The sequence below is a fragment of the Triticum dicoccoides genome, chromosome 6A, assembly GCF_002162155.2.
Source record: "Triticum dicoccoides isolate Atlit2015 ecotype Zavitan chromosome 6A, WEW_v2.0, whole genome shotgun sequence".
NCBI classification, from domain to species: domain Eukaryota; kingdom Viridiplantae; phylum Streptophyta; class Magnoliopsida; order Poales; family Poaceae; genus Triticum; species Triticum dicoccoides.
In genome coordinates, this window is record NC_041390.1 from 216,567,107 (window position 1) to 216,581,124 (window position 14,018).

Here is a 14,018-nt window from a genome sequence, read left to right on the forward strand (position 1 = left end):
CCTCCCAAGCCCCTTCCCCCCTGTCTCCCAACCCTGAGCCGTGATTTCGCTCGAGATGGATGTGTGGCGGCGACCCAGTTTTCCATGGTCGGGTCCATTTGCTAATCGGCGTCCCTGTCAATGGTTTCGTGTACCTGTCAGTCGGCTTGACAGGGTGCCATGCAAGTGGCGCTTAGATAAGTGCATCAATGCTCGAGGTTAGGGACTAAATTATGGTGATGGCGCACATGTCGTCTCCAGTTGTGAGGCGTGATGCGACAAGTTTGCTGGATAAGATGGTGGTGTCCGGTCAGCACAAGCTAGGCAGCAGCCTCTGGTGTTTTGATTGGTGGTATCCGATCATCTTTTTCGCGGACAGAGTAAGTTAGTAGACTTGTGCATAAATGTGCCTGGCAAAGTTAGTAAACTTTTTTTGAGGGGGCTAAGTTAGTAAACTAGAGTATTTGCATCTTGCTGTAATGAATGAGAAATGCATGAGTGTCTGGGTTTCGGTAGTACCTACCCACTGTAGTTGGCAGCGCGCGTACATATCCAGCAAATATGGTAAATCCGAGGGCACGCTCCTCCTCCCCAGTTCCATTTGTTCTATATCTCTTTTGTATGCGTGTTCATACAGTCCTGTGGGAAGCATAAGCCATGAAGTGTTGCCTTGATATCTGTTTTTCTTCTCAGTGTCGATATCACTTAATTCTGTAGTACTGAATACTGATCATACTGAGCAGGGGGCTGGCGTTATGGCGGCTGTGTACAGCGATGACCACAAGTTCTCCCGTGATTTGCCTCCATCTCCTACTCCTAGCTCCCTCTTTTTTGCTCCTATAGCAGTAGAAGGCTTTAAATGTGGTGCATGCGTGAGGATCAATCATGTTGACTGCGTGACAATCATGTTTCTCATCATTGTAATTTTTGGTAATGAAAAGAATACATGTTTTCTTGATCTTCTGTTAAGTCTATTTATTTATAAATCCAACTTTCATGTTTTTTAGAGGCAAACTTGAAGACTAACCCCTAATGTTTCCGTGCAGGTAGTAACTCTGATAGGCCACTACACTTTCCAAATTCCAATGCTTGCCTGTTGGTCGTCCCCAAGTTTTCACTACCCTGAGTATGTACTCTACCGTACATTTCAAAAATTCCTCCTCTCATTCACCTGATGCATACTTGTTCAATGTGTTTCCCTGAAGTTATTAGACATACAATACTTTTCAAATACCCATATTGTAATTGACCAAAGAACTAGAAGCAAAAGACATGTAGTACATCACTTTTCAAATGCTCAATACTGTAGCTGACACACTAGAGAACTAGATGAATAACCTGGATTAGAAACACTCGTTGGGTGTTGCCCCTGGCAATGTTAATGAATCACAGTGGTACTGTAGGCACCAAGGAAATTGTGGCATGTTGTTTAATTTTTTTATTCATTTGTTGGACCCTTCCCCGACCCTGCGCAAGCGGGAGCTACATGCACCGGGCTGCCCTTTGTTTAATTTTTTTATTCATTTGTTGCAGTCTGTGCACTGTTGTGGTGAAACTCTTGTGTTTCTGCAACCTACAAGTGCGTATGGGCACTGATTTCTAGAAGTATTTGAGTTGACATCTTTGTTGGTTTAGATAGTACAGAAATTTTGAAGGGCGATTGATTTGCTTCTGGTTTTTGAAATAGAGCTGACTATAGTTATGCATGAACGAGAATATGCTTGTAACTGGTGACGAATAGACCAGCTTTGCAGTTTGCCACATTGGTGATGTAAATGCCCCTAAATGATGATATCTAAGCAAGTGCTTTCTCTGATGTTTAACCTTGTTACTATCGCCCGTAAGTATTGCCGTTGATTTTGGTATATGAGCACTAGTGTTTCCTGCTTACAGCAAGCTATGTACTGTACATGTGTCCATTTTACCTGTGTAAATAGTTTGTTTCATACCTAGTAACATGTTTCCTCATAATGAATTATTTGTGCAAAGTGAATCACTGCTGCTATCCTGCTACTAATGGATATAGGGACAAAATACACAGTTTCCTGTCAAGTAGTGTTTGTTTGGTGACAGGATGCTGTTTTTTCCTTCCAAGTATAATGCTCCTTTTATGTAGTGATGATACTACATCTATTTCATTTTATGTTTATGCCTCTTCCAGAAAATGTGCTGCACCTACAGTAATCAATCTAAGTTATCCATTTTATTTTATAGGCCTTCGAGTACAAGAGGCTGCTGCTTGACTATAACAGCAAAAATGTGCAATATTGGATTAATGATTGAAGTGCATTAGCGGTTTATCTTCTTCTTCACAAGTCTGTTTGCAATGGATGTACATAACTGTCATTTTTACCTCTTGCTATTTAACATACATGACAATAGCTGTAGGTATTGAAATATATGTGAAGGTAGAAGCTATCGTTGCTGCCTTGTGGGTCGTAATTCTTTCTCTCTAGACGCGTATACTGTGTGATGTATTGCTCATGCTCATATTCTGTACCAAGATAGTCCTAATATCCGTAGGGTTGTAGACTGATTTCCCCTTGAAAAAGCTATGCTTCTTTCCTTGGATGATAAGCATGTTCGGCAGCTATGTGGAATCCTTAAGATAAATGGTCTTTAGTTTCTTTTGGTGCATCTGCGTGCACATAACAGTTTGTTAGTTTCACTTTATATAATGAAGAAAATATGCTGCTGTCATTTGTTTATTATTATCTATCATCTGTAGATTGATTTTTAGGCCATCAATACTTGTATGTATGATTTCTAGTCTCTTGAATGAATAATTTTTCTTTAGGTGACATGCGTCTTGTGTTACTACATACATCTATCGTGAAGTACATGGTTCCAGAACTATGGTTACCCGCAGTTTGCTCTACTGGTGATAGTAGGATGATGGAAACATCACTACTAAATGTAGTCCCTGTTTCTTCAACTAATCATCATGTACTAGAGTTTCTCTTCTTCTTGCTACTGTTTGGTTTTTGACGTCACTAGCTTGTACTAAAACGTGCAGACTTTACCCCTTGCTAGATCCTTCGATGGAGGTGACCCATGTGACGGTGATTCGCTCCAGCAGTTCCGGTTCCGGCTGTGGTGGTGCTACACTGCTACTGCACCTATGATGGCTACGCATTGGTAGGCTCGGCTGCCTCCCTTGGCTGTCGCTGTGATGGTGAAGCTCAGCCTAGGCTACAATCACTTCCGATGAGCTCCTCGGGTCCCCTTCTACCCCTCCTACTCGCTCCATGATTATTTGCTTTGCCTTTGTGAGGTGTAATTGTTTAATTTTTGTCATAGTCGAGCATTGGATGATATCATGAGGGACATTGTTCATGGATATGCCAACCTGCAGCTTGTTGTACTAGTTATAGTAGGATAATGCAAGTTTTGACAATCCATACATATCCCTACATGTTAGTGTCTCCCCGTGTAAGTATGAATTCTGGTGATGCCTTCATCTATGATGATGCTCCGCCTTTCGCATTCATTCATTCTCTGATTGTTCTAGGAGTCCTCATTTTAGAGAAGCATTCCCATACCAACACATGTATTTGAAAAATCTATTCAAATCTCCTCACTTCATATGTTGCTATCAACACTAAGTTGAGAGTGTAGCATGCTGTTAAGAGGTACTGCAACTCCAAAGTAGACAACTAAAACATATTAGTAAAATCAGTATGCATCCCTAGTGATGCTTTATCTTGTTATTTTAGTCCATGAGTGATGTGTTGGAGCATCACTGACTTGTATGGTTTTTTTCAAGGTATATACAAGTGCCATCTTTATCTGGCAACATCTGCCTCCTGTGTCATGTCATGTATCTATTTCACTTTAAATGTTTTAAGTGAATGATGTATTACTTGAGAGTGTCAATGTACTGATGCAAACAGTGCTTGTGTACTTGTGACTAATTTGTTTTCCCTCTAATTTATAGGAGTTCCTCGGCCAAAGATATTCGAAGAAGCTCGAAGCCCCAGTCAGCGACTCGCTTTATATGTTATTGAACTTGTAATGCAGAATTTGCTTGGAATTTTGATGTAATGCTGATCTTGCTAGGAATTGGGTGTATATTTACTTGTTGTACCTATTATTTAATGTTGGGTGTACTTGTTATTCAAATGCTTGGAATTTGAATTTGTGATAAATGTATTTAGTTGGATGTGAAAATAATACTGAAATAGTCCTTGGCCCAAACACTACTAGACCTTTAAAAGGCCACAACCCAAACATAGAGGGGATCTATTTCAGCAAATGCCAATATATTAATTTTTGAAAATAAATAAAATGGACTGTAAGAGGGCCGAGTTCCAAAATTTAAAAGGACCACAAAAAGGCTGATGCATGAACAAGAATTGGACTGAAAAAAGGCCGAGGCCCGAACAAGAATTGAACTGTAAAAGGGTGCGACCTAGAAAATAAGTGGCTGAAATGTTGGGCTTGGCCCGTGAAGCCGACCAAAAATTCACAGGAAAAAACAACAAATAGGCTAAATTGTTGGGCTCGGCCTTTGTAAAACACCTAATCGGACCGGGATGAATCTTATCAACGACCTTTTCAATTGGTCGCAATTTTGCCGCGTCAGATTGCCACGTCGGATCCAACGTGGCCTGGGCAGAGAGCTAGCGACCAAAACAGAAGGTCATAGAATCAACGACCTTTTGTTTTGGTCGTGGAATTCCACGACCTTCTCACAGAGAAGGTCGTTAATTTTAGTTTACGACCGCCAGCTTTTGACCTTCTGTTTTTGGTCACAAAAAGGTCACAAATGAAAAACAATGACCTTTCAGTGACCAATAGTGATGGTCGCAAGTTGACATATTTCTTGTAGTATGGTCTTCTTCTCCGGCGCCACATAGGGCACCGGAACCAGCATCTTTGTCAAAAGCGGGATGGCTGGTTCCTCGAGCAACGGAGCCGAACACCGAATCCGCCCCGCCTTCTTCGTCCAACCCTGAACATGCAAAATAGGGAAGTTGGGACAACCTCTTTGAGCAAGCCAGAAAGGGATACGCCTTGAAGCATGGAATACTTACCGAACTGGCGGGATGGGCCAGATCGTGTCCGCAGTCATTAGCTGTCTCCGGCCACGTCTCGTTGGCCTTGAAGAGCACCTTCCAGATCTCCTCGTGCATTGTTTCGAAGAAGCGTCGCAGGGTCTTGTGCTTGGCCGGATTGAACTCCCATAGATGGCAAGCCTAGTTTTGGCATGGTAGGATCCGGCGAATTAGCATCACTTGAATCACATCGACGAGCTTGACATTCTTGTCCATCATGCTCCTGATGCGCGTCTGAAGCGCAGTCAACTCATCCGACGAAGACCAATCTAAGACCTTCTCCTACCCGGAGGTAAGCCGCATTGGGGTCCCGGACTTGAATTCAGGAGCCATGGCCCAGGCAGCGTCGCGGGGCTCAGTGACATAAAACCACAGCTTCTGTCACCCCTTGACAGTATCCACGAAGGTGCCTTTGGGCCACCGGACGTTGGACATTTTTCTCACCACGGTGCCTCCGCATTCTGCGTGTTCGCCGCCCACCACCTTCGGCTTCACATTAAAAGTCTTCAGCCACAGTCCGAAGTGGGGAGGGATGCGGAGGAAGGCTTCACACACGGCAATAAACGCCGAGATGGTGAGGAAGGAATTGGGGGCTAGATCGTGGAAGTCCAGCCCATAGTAGAACACGAGTCCGCGAACGAATGGGTGAAGAGGAAATCCCAGCCCACGGACGAAATGAGGGATGAACACGACCCTCTCATGGGGCTCCGGAGTGGGGACAATCTGTCCCTTAGCAGGAAGCCGATGGGTGATCTCCCTGGACAAATATCTGGCCTCCCGAAGTTGGGTGATGTCCTTCTCCTTGACGGTGGAGGCCATCCACTTGCCCTGTGCTCCGGACATGGTTGGAGTTCTTTCTTGGGGGAGGAAAGATGAGAACTTGGGCGCTGGAGCTCGAGTGTGGGTAGAAGGAGGGAGAGAAGCCGTGGGTGAAAAGGGGGAATCCTTATCTCCTTATAAAGGTAGTGAATATTAAGCACCTCCACTCGCCTTGAAACTCGCCTATTCCCGAGGGTCGTGCGAAAGGCGCGGTTGGATTACTCACGCCCGTATTGATGAGAATCCCGCAATAAGGGGACACGATCTCTGCTTCGACAAGATGTGCCAATAAAGCCGCGTTTCGAAACATGGAGCGGCAGGCCAAAAAACGGTTCGAAATAATGACCGGTCAGACGAGATATCACATTGCCAAAAGTTGTCAGCGAATTTGACTCGTGAAATATTGTGCTCTCTGCGGTTGTGCGTGGTACTTGTGGTACAGAACCGGATACATTCTTAGCGTCCGAAGACTATTTTGGAGAAGGGAACCCGCCTTGCAATGCCGAAGACAATCTGCACGCCGGACACCTCGTCATTGAAGCCTGGTTCAGGGGCTATTGAGGGAGTCCTGGACTAAGGGGTCCTCGAGCGTGCGGCCTGTTAGCCATGGGCCAGACTGATGGGCTATGAAGATACAAAGACCGAAGACTCTACCCGTGTTCGGACGGGACTGTCCTTGGCGTGGAAGGCAAGCTTGGCGATCAAATATGAAGATTCCTTTCACCGTAACCAACTTTGTATAACCCTAGTCCCCTCCGGTGTCTATGTAAACTGGAGGGTTTAGTCTGTAAGGACAATCATAATCAGATAGGCTAGACTTCTAGGGTTTAGCCATTACGATCTCGTGGTAGATCAACTCTTGTAGCCCCTATACTCATCAAGAAAACGTTCTTGCTAGAACCCTAATTCAGCCACGTAAAACTTGCAACAACAATTAGAGGACGTCTAACTTGTTTTTGCAGCAAGTGGTTTGTGATATGATATGGCCAAAGTTGTGATGAATGATGAATGATCTATATGTGATGTATGAGATGTTCATGCTATTGTAATAGGATTCACGACTTGCATGTCGATGAGTATGACAACCGGCAGGAGCCATAGGAGTTGTCTTTATTCTTTTAATGACCTGCGTGTCATCGAGAAACGCCATGTAAATTACTTTACTTTATTGCTAAACGCGTTAGCCATAGTAGTAGAAGTAATAGTTGGCGAGCAACTTCATGGAGACACGATGATGGAGATCATGATGATGGAGATCATGGTGTCAAGCCGGTGACAAGATGATCATGGAGCCCCAAGATGGAGATCAAAGGAGCTATGTGAAAATGGCCATACCATGTCACGTTTATTATTTGATTGCATGTGATGTTTATCATGTTTTGCATCTTGTTTACTTAGAACGACGGTAGTAAATAAGATGATCCCTCACAATAAAATTAAAGAAGTGTTCCCCCTAACTGTGCACCGTTGCGACAGTTTGCTGTTTCAAAACACCACGTGATGATCGGGTGTTTTATTCAGACGTTCACATACAACGGGTGTAAGACATATTTACACATGCAAACACTTAGGTTGACTTGACGAGCCTAGCATGTACAGACATGGCCTCGGAACACAGAAGACCGAAAGGTCGAGCATGAGTCGTATAGAAGATACGATCAACATGAAGATGTTCACCGATGTTGACTAGTCCGTCTCACGTGATGATCGGACACGGTCTAGTTTAACTCGGATCATGTAATACTTAGATGACTAGAGGGATGTCTAATCTAAGTGGGAGTTCACTAATAATTTGATTAGTTGAACTTAATTATCATGAACTTAGTCTAAAATCTTTGCAATATGTCTTGTAGATCAAATGGCCAACGTAGTCCTCAACTTCAACGCGTTCCTAGAGAAAACTAAGCTGAAAGACGATGGCAGCAACTATACGGACTGGGTCCGGAACCTGAGGATCATCCTCATAGCTGCCAAGAAAGATTATGTCCTACAAGCACCGCTTGGTGACGCACCCGTTCTTCCTGCAGAACAAGATGTTATGAACGCTTGGCAGGCACGTTTCGATGACTACTCCCTCGTTCAGTGCGGCATGCTTTACAGCCTAGAGCCGGGGCTCCAAAAGCGTTTTGAGAGACATGGAGCATATGAGATGTTCGAAGAGCTGAAAATGGTTTTCCAAGCTCATGCCCGGGTCGAGAGATATGAAGTCTCCGACAAATTCTTCAGCTGTAAGATGGAGGAAAACAGTTCTGTCAGTGAGCACATACTCACTATGTCTGGGTTGCATAACCGCTTGACTCAGCTAGGAGTTAATCTCCCGGATGATGCGGTCATTGACAGAATCCTCCAGTCGCTTCCACCAAGCTACAAGAGCTTTGTGATGAACTTCAATATGCAGGGGATGGAAAAGACCATTCCTGAAGTATTTGCTATGCTGAAATCAGCGGAGGTAGAAGTCAGGAAGGAACATCAAGTGTTGATGATCAATAAAACCACTAAGTTCAAGAAAGGCAAGGGTAAAAAGAGCTTCAAGAAGGACGGCAAGGAGGTTGCCGCGCCCGGCAAGCAAGCTGCCGGGAAGAAGCCAAAGAGTGGACCCAAGCCCGAGACTGAGTGCTTTTATTGCAAGGGAAGCGGTCACTGGAAGCGGAACTGCCCTAAGTACATAGCGGATAAGAAGGCCGGCAAAACCAAAGGTATATGTGATATACATGTAATTGATGTGTACCTTACTAGTGCCCGTAGTGGCTCCTGGGTATTTGATACCGGTGCAGTTGCTCACATTTGTAACTCAAAGCAGGGGCTGCGGAATAAGCGGAAACTGGCAAAGGACGAGGTGACGATGCGCGTCGGGAATGGTTCCAAGGTCAATGTGATCGCCGTCGGCACGCTACCTCTGCATCTCCCTTCGGGATTAGTTTTAAACCTTAATAATTGTTATTTAGTGCCAGCTTTGAGCATGAACATTGTACCGGGATCTCGTTTAATTCGAGATGGCTACTCTTTTAAATCTGAGAATAATGGTTGTTCCATTTTTATGAGAGATATGTTTTATGGTCATGCTCCTATGGTGAATGGTTTATTCTTTATGAATCTCGAACGTGATGCTACACATGTTCATAATGTGAGTACCAAAAGAAGTAAAGTTGATAATGATAGTCCCACATACTTGTGGCACTGCCGCCTTGGTCACATAGGTGTCAAACGCATGAAGAAGCTCCATGCTGATGGACTTTTAGAGTCTCTTGATTATGAATCATTTGACACGTGCGAACCATGCCTTATGGGTAAAATGACCAAGACTCCGTTCTCAGGAACAATGGAGCGAGCAACCGACTTATTGGAAATCATACATACCGATGTGTGCGGTCCAATGAGTGTTGAGGCTCGCGGTGGCTATCGTTATGTTCTCACCCTCACTGATGATTTAAGTAGGTATGGGTATATCTACTTAATGAAACACAAGTCTGAAACCTTTGAAAAGTTCAAGGAATTTCAGAGTGAGGTTGAAAATCAATGTGACAGGAAAATCAAGTTTCTGCGATCAGATCGTGGAGGAGAATACTTGAGTCACGAGTTTGGCACACACTTAAGAAAATGTGGAATAGTTTCACAACTCACGCCGCCTGGAACACCTCAGCGTAATGGTGTGTCCGAACGTCGTAATCGCACTCTGTTAGATATGGTGCGATCTATGATGTCTCTTACCGATTTACCGCTTTCTTTTTGGGGCTATGCTTTAGAGACTGCCGCATTCACGTTAAATAGGGCTCCGTCGAAATCCGTTGAGACGACACCGTATGAATTATGGTTTGGGAAGAAACCTAAGCTGTCGTTTCTAAAAGTTTGGGGATGCGATGCTTATGTCAAGAAACTTCAACCTGAAAAGCTCGAACCCAAATCGGAAAAATGCGTCTTCATAGGGTACCCAAAAGAAACTATTGGGTACAACTTCTACCTCAGATCCGAAGGCAAGATCTTTGTTGCCAAGAATGGGTCCTTTCTGGAGAAAGAGTTTCTCTCGAAAGAAGTAAGTGGGAGGAAAGTAGAGCTTGATGAAGTATTGCCTCTTGAACCGGAGAATGGCGCAACTCAAGAAAATGTTCCTGAGGTGCCAGCACCGACTAGAGAGGAAGTTAATGATAATGATCAAGATACTTCTGATCAAGCTCCTACTGAAATTCGAAGGTCCACAAGGACACGTTCCGCACCAGAGTGGTACGGCAACCCTGTCTTGGAAATCATGTTGTTAGACAACGGTGAACCTTCGAACTATGAAGAAGCGATGGCGGGACCAGATTCCGACAAATGGCTAGAAGCCATGAAATCCGAGATAGGATCCATGTATGAGAACGAAGTATGGACTTTGACTGACTTGCCCGTTGAACGGCGAGCCATAGAAAATAAATGGATCTTTAAGAAGAAGACAGACGCGGATGGTAATGTGACCATCTATAAAGCTCGGCTTGTCGCTAAGGGTTATCGACAAGTTCAAGGGGTTGACTACGATGAGATTTTCTCACCGGTAGCGAAGCTGAAGTCCGTCCGAATCATGTTAGCAATTGCCGCATTCTATGATTACGAAATATGGCAAATGGACGTCAAAACGGCATTCCTTAATGGTTTCCTTAAGGAAGAATTGTATATGATGCAGCCGGAAGGTTTTGTCGATCCTAAGAATGCTGACAAAGTGTGCAAGCTCCAACGCTCGATTTATGGGCTGGTGCAAGCATCTCGGAGTTGGAACATTCGCTTTGATGAGATGATCAAAGCGTTTGGGTTTACACAGACTTATGGAGAAGCCTGCGTTTACAAGAAAGTGAGTGGGAGCTCTGTAGCATTTCTCATATTATATGTAGATGACATACTTTTGATGGGAAATGATATAGAACTCTTGGACAGCATCAAGGCCTACTTGAATAAAAGTTTTTCAATGAAGGACCTTGGAGAAGCTGCTTATATATTAGGCATCAAAATCTATAGAGATAGATCGAGACGCCTCATAGGTCTTTCACAAAGCACATACCTTGATAAGATACTGAAGAAGTTCAATATGGATCAATCCAAGAAGGGGTTCTTGCCTGTGTTGCAAGGTATGAAATTGAGCTCAGCTCAATGTCCGACCACAGCAGAAGATATAGAAGAGATGAGCGTCATCCCCTATGCCTCAGCCATAGGTTCTATTATGTATGCCATGCTGTGTACCAGACCTGATGTAAACCTTGCCGTAAGTTTGGTAGGAAGGTACCAAAGTAATCCCGGCAAGGAACACTGGACAGCGGTCAAGAATATCCTGAAGTACCTGAAAAGGACTAAGGAAATGTTTCTCGTTTATGGAGGTGACGAAGAGCTCGTCGTAAAGGGTTACGTCGACGCTAGCTTCGACACAGATCTGGATGACTCTAAGTCACAAACCGGATACGTGTATATTTTGAATGGTGGGGCAGTAAGCTGGTGCAGTTGCAAGCAAAGCGTCGTGGCGGGATCTACATGTGAAGCGGAGTACATGGCAGCCTCGGAGGCAGCACATGAAGCAATATGGGTGAAGGAGTTCATCACTGACCTAGGAGTCATACCCAATGCGTCGGGGCCGATCAAGCTCTTCTGTGACAACACTGGAGCTATTGCACTTGCCAAGGAGCCCAGGTTTCACAAGAAGACAAGGCACATCAAGCGTCGCTTCAACTCCATTCGTGAAAATGTTCAAGATGGAGACATAGAGATTTGTAAAGTACATACGGACCTGAATGTAGCAGATCCGTTGACTAAACCTCTCCCTAGAGCAAAACATGATCAACACCAGAATTCCATGGGTGTTCGATTCATCACAATGTAACTAGATTATTGACTCTAGTGCAAGTGGGAGACTGTTGGAAATATGCCCTAGAGGCAATAATAAAAGCATTATTATTATATTTCCTTGTTTATGATAATTGTCTTTATTCATGCTATAATTGTGTTATCTGGAAATCGTAATACATGTGTGAATAACAGACATCAACATGTCCCTAGTGAGCCTCTAGTTGACTAGCTCGTTGATCAACAGATAGTCATGATTTCCTGACTATGGACACTGGATGTCATTGATAACGAGATCACATCATTAGGAGAATGATGTGATGGACAAGACCCAATCCTAAACATAGCACAAGATCGTATAGTTCGTTTGCTAGAGTTTTCTAATGTCAAGTATCTTTTCCTTAGACCATGAGATCGTGTAACTCCCGGATACTGTAGGAGTGCTTTGGGTATGCCAAACGTCACAACGTAACTGGGTGACTATAAAGGTAGACTGCGGATATCTCCGAAAGTGTCTGTTGGGTGACATGGATCAAGACTGGGATTTGTCACTCCGTATGACGGAGAGGTATCACTGGGCCCACTCGGTAATGCATCATCATAATGAGCTCAGAGTGACCAAGTGTCTGGTCACGGGATCATGCATTACGGTACGAGTAAAGTGACTTGCCGGTAACGAGATTGAACGAGGTATTGGGATACCGACGATCGAATCTCGGGCAAGTAACATATCGATAGACAAAGGGAATAGCGTACGGGGTTGATTGAATCCTCGACATCGTGGTTCATCCGATGAGATCATCGTGGAGCATGTGGGAGCCAACATGGGTATCCAGATCCCGCTGTTGGTTATTGACCGAAGAGTCGTCTCGGTCATGTCTGCTTGTCTCCCGAACCCGTAGGGTCTACACACTTAAGGTTCGGTTACGCTAGGGTTGTAGGGATATGTATATGTAGTAACCCGAATGTTGTTCGGAGTCCCGGATGAGATCCCGGACGTCACGAGGAGTTCTGGAATGGTCCGGAGGTAAAGATTTATATATGGGAAGTCCTGTTTCGGACATCGGGACAAGTTTCGGGGTTATCGGTATTGTACCGGGACCACCGGAAGGGTCCCGGGGGTCCACCGGGTGGGTCCACCTGCCCCGGGGGGCCACATGGGCTGTAAGGGGGTGCGCCTTGGCCTAATGGGCCAAGGGCACCAGCCCCACATAGGCCCATGCGCCTAGGGTTTAAGGGGGCAAGAGTCCTAGGAGGGTAAGGCACCTCCTAGGTGCCTTGGGGGGAGGGAAAACCCCCCTTGGCCGCTGCACCCCCTAGGAGATTGGATCTCCTAGGGCCGGCCACCCCCCCTTGGCACCCCTATATATAGTGGGGGAGAGGAGGGACTTCATACCTGAACGCCCTGGCCTTTGGTTGCCTCCTTCTCCCTCCTCAACACCTCCTCCACCTCCATAGTGCTTAGCGAAGCTCTGCCGGAGTACTGCAGCTCCATCAACACCACGCCGTCGTGCTGCTGCTGGTGCCATCTCCCTCAACCTCTCCTCCCTCCCTTGCTGGATCAAGAAGAGGAGACGTGGCTGTTCCGTACGTGTGTTGAACGCGGAGGTGCCGTCCGTTCGGCGCTGGTCATCGGTGATTTGGATCACGTCGAGTACGACTACATCATCACCGTTCTTTTGAACGCTTCCGTGCGCGATCTACAAAGGTATGTAGATGCATCTGATCACTCGTTGCTAGATGAACTCCTAGATGATCTTGGTGAAACGAGTAGGAAAATTTTTGTTTTCTGCAACGTTCCCCAACAGTGTCCACGTACCCTCGTAGGCCGAAAGCGGAAGCGTTTAGTAACGCGGTTGATGTAGTCAAACGTCTTCACGATCCAACCGATCCTACCACCAAACGTACGGCAGCTCCGTGTTCAGCACACGTTCAGAACAATGATGTCCCTCGAGCTCTTGATCCAATTAAGGCTGAGGGAGAGTTCCGTCAGCACGACGGCATGGTGACGGTGATGATGAAGTTACCAGCGTAGGGCTTCACCTAAGTAGTACGGCAATATGACCAAGGTGTTGAACTGTGTAGGGGGGCACCGCACACGGCTAAGGGATTGTATGTTGTGCTTTGGGGTGCCCCTGTCCCCGTATATAAAGGAGAGAGGAGGAGGAGGCCGCCCACCTAGGGGCGCGCCAAGTGTGGGGAGTCCTACTAGGACTCCCAAGTCCTAGTAGGATTCCCTTTTCTTTTTCCTTTTCCGGAGTAGCAAAGGGGGAAGAGAGAAGGAGTAGGAGAGGGAAAGGGGGGCGCCGCCCCCACCCCTTGTACAATTCGGATTGGCAAGGGGGGGCACCTCCTATGGCCGCC

At 45.5% G+C, this 14,018-nt stretch overlaps 1 long non-coding RNA gene across 3 annotated transcripts; it reads left to right on the forward strand.

The window, feature by feature from the left end:
- Positions 1–6: 6 nt before the first annotated feature.
- LOC119316636 lies at positions 7–4,163 on the forward strand. Of its 3 annotated transcripts, none has more exons than XR_005153122.1 (5): positions 7–359; positions 723–909; positions 1,026–1,105; positions 2,194–3,199; positions 3,917–4,163. It is a non-coding gene; the product is annotated as an uncharacterized LOC119316636 (long non-coding RNA). The 3 variants fall into 3 exon arrangements; XR_005153123.1 differs by lacking the exon at positions 3,917–4,163 and having other exon boundaries at positions 2,194–2,925; positions 3,013–3,473; XR_005153121.1 differs by lacking the exon at positions 3,917–4,163 and having other exon boundaries at positions 2,194–3,473.
- Positions 4,164–14,018: the final 9,855 nt, after the last annotated feature.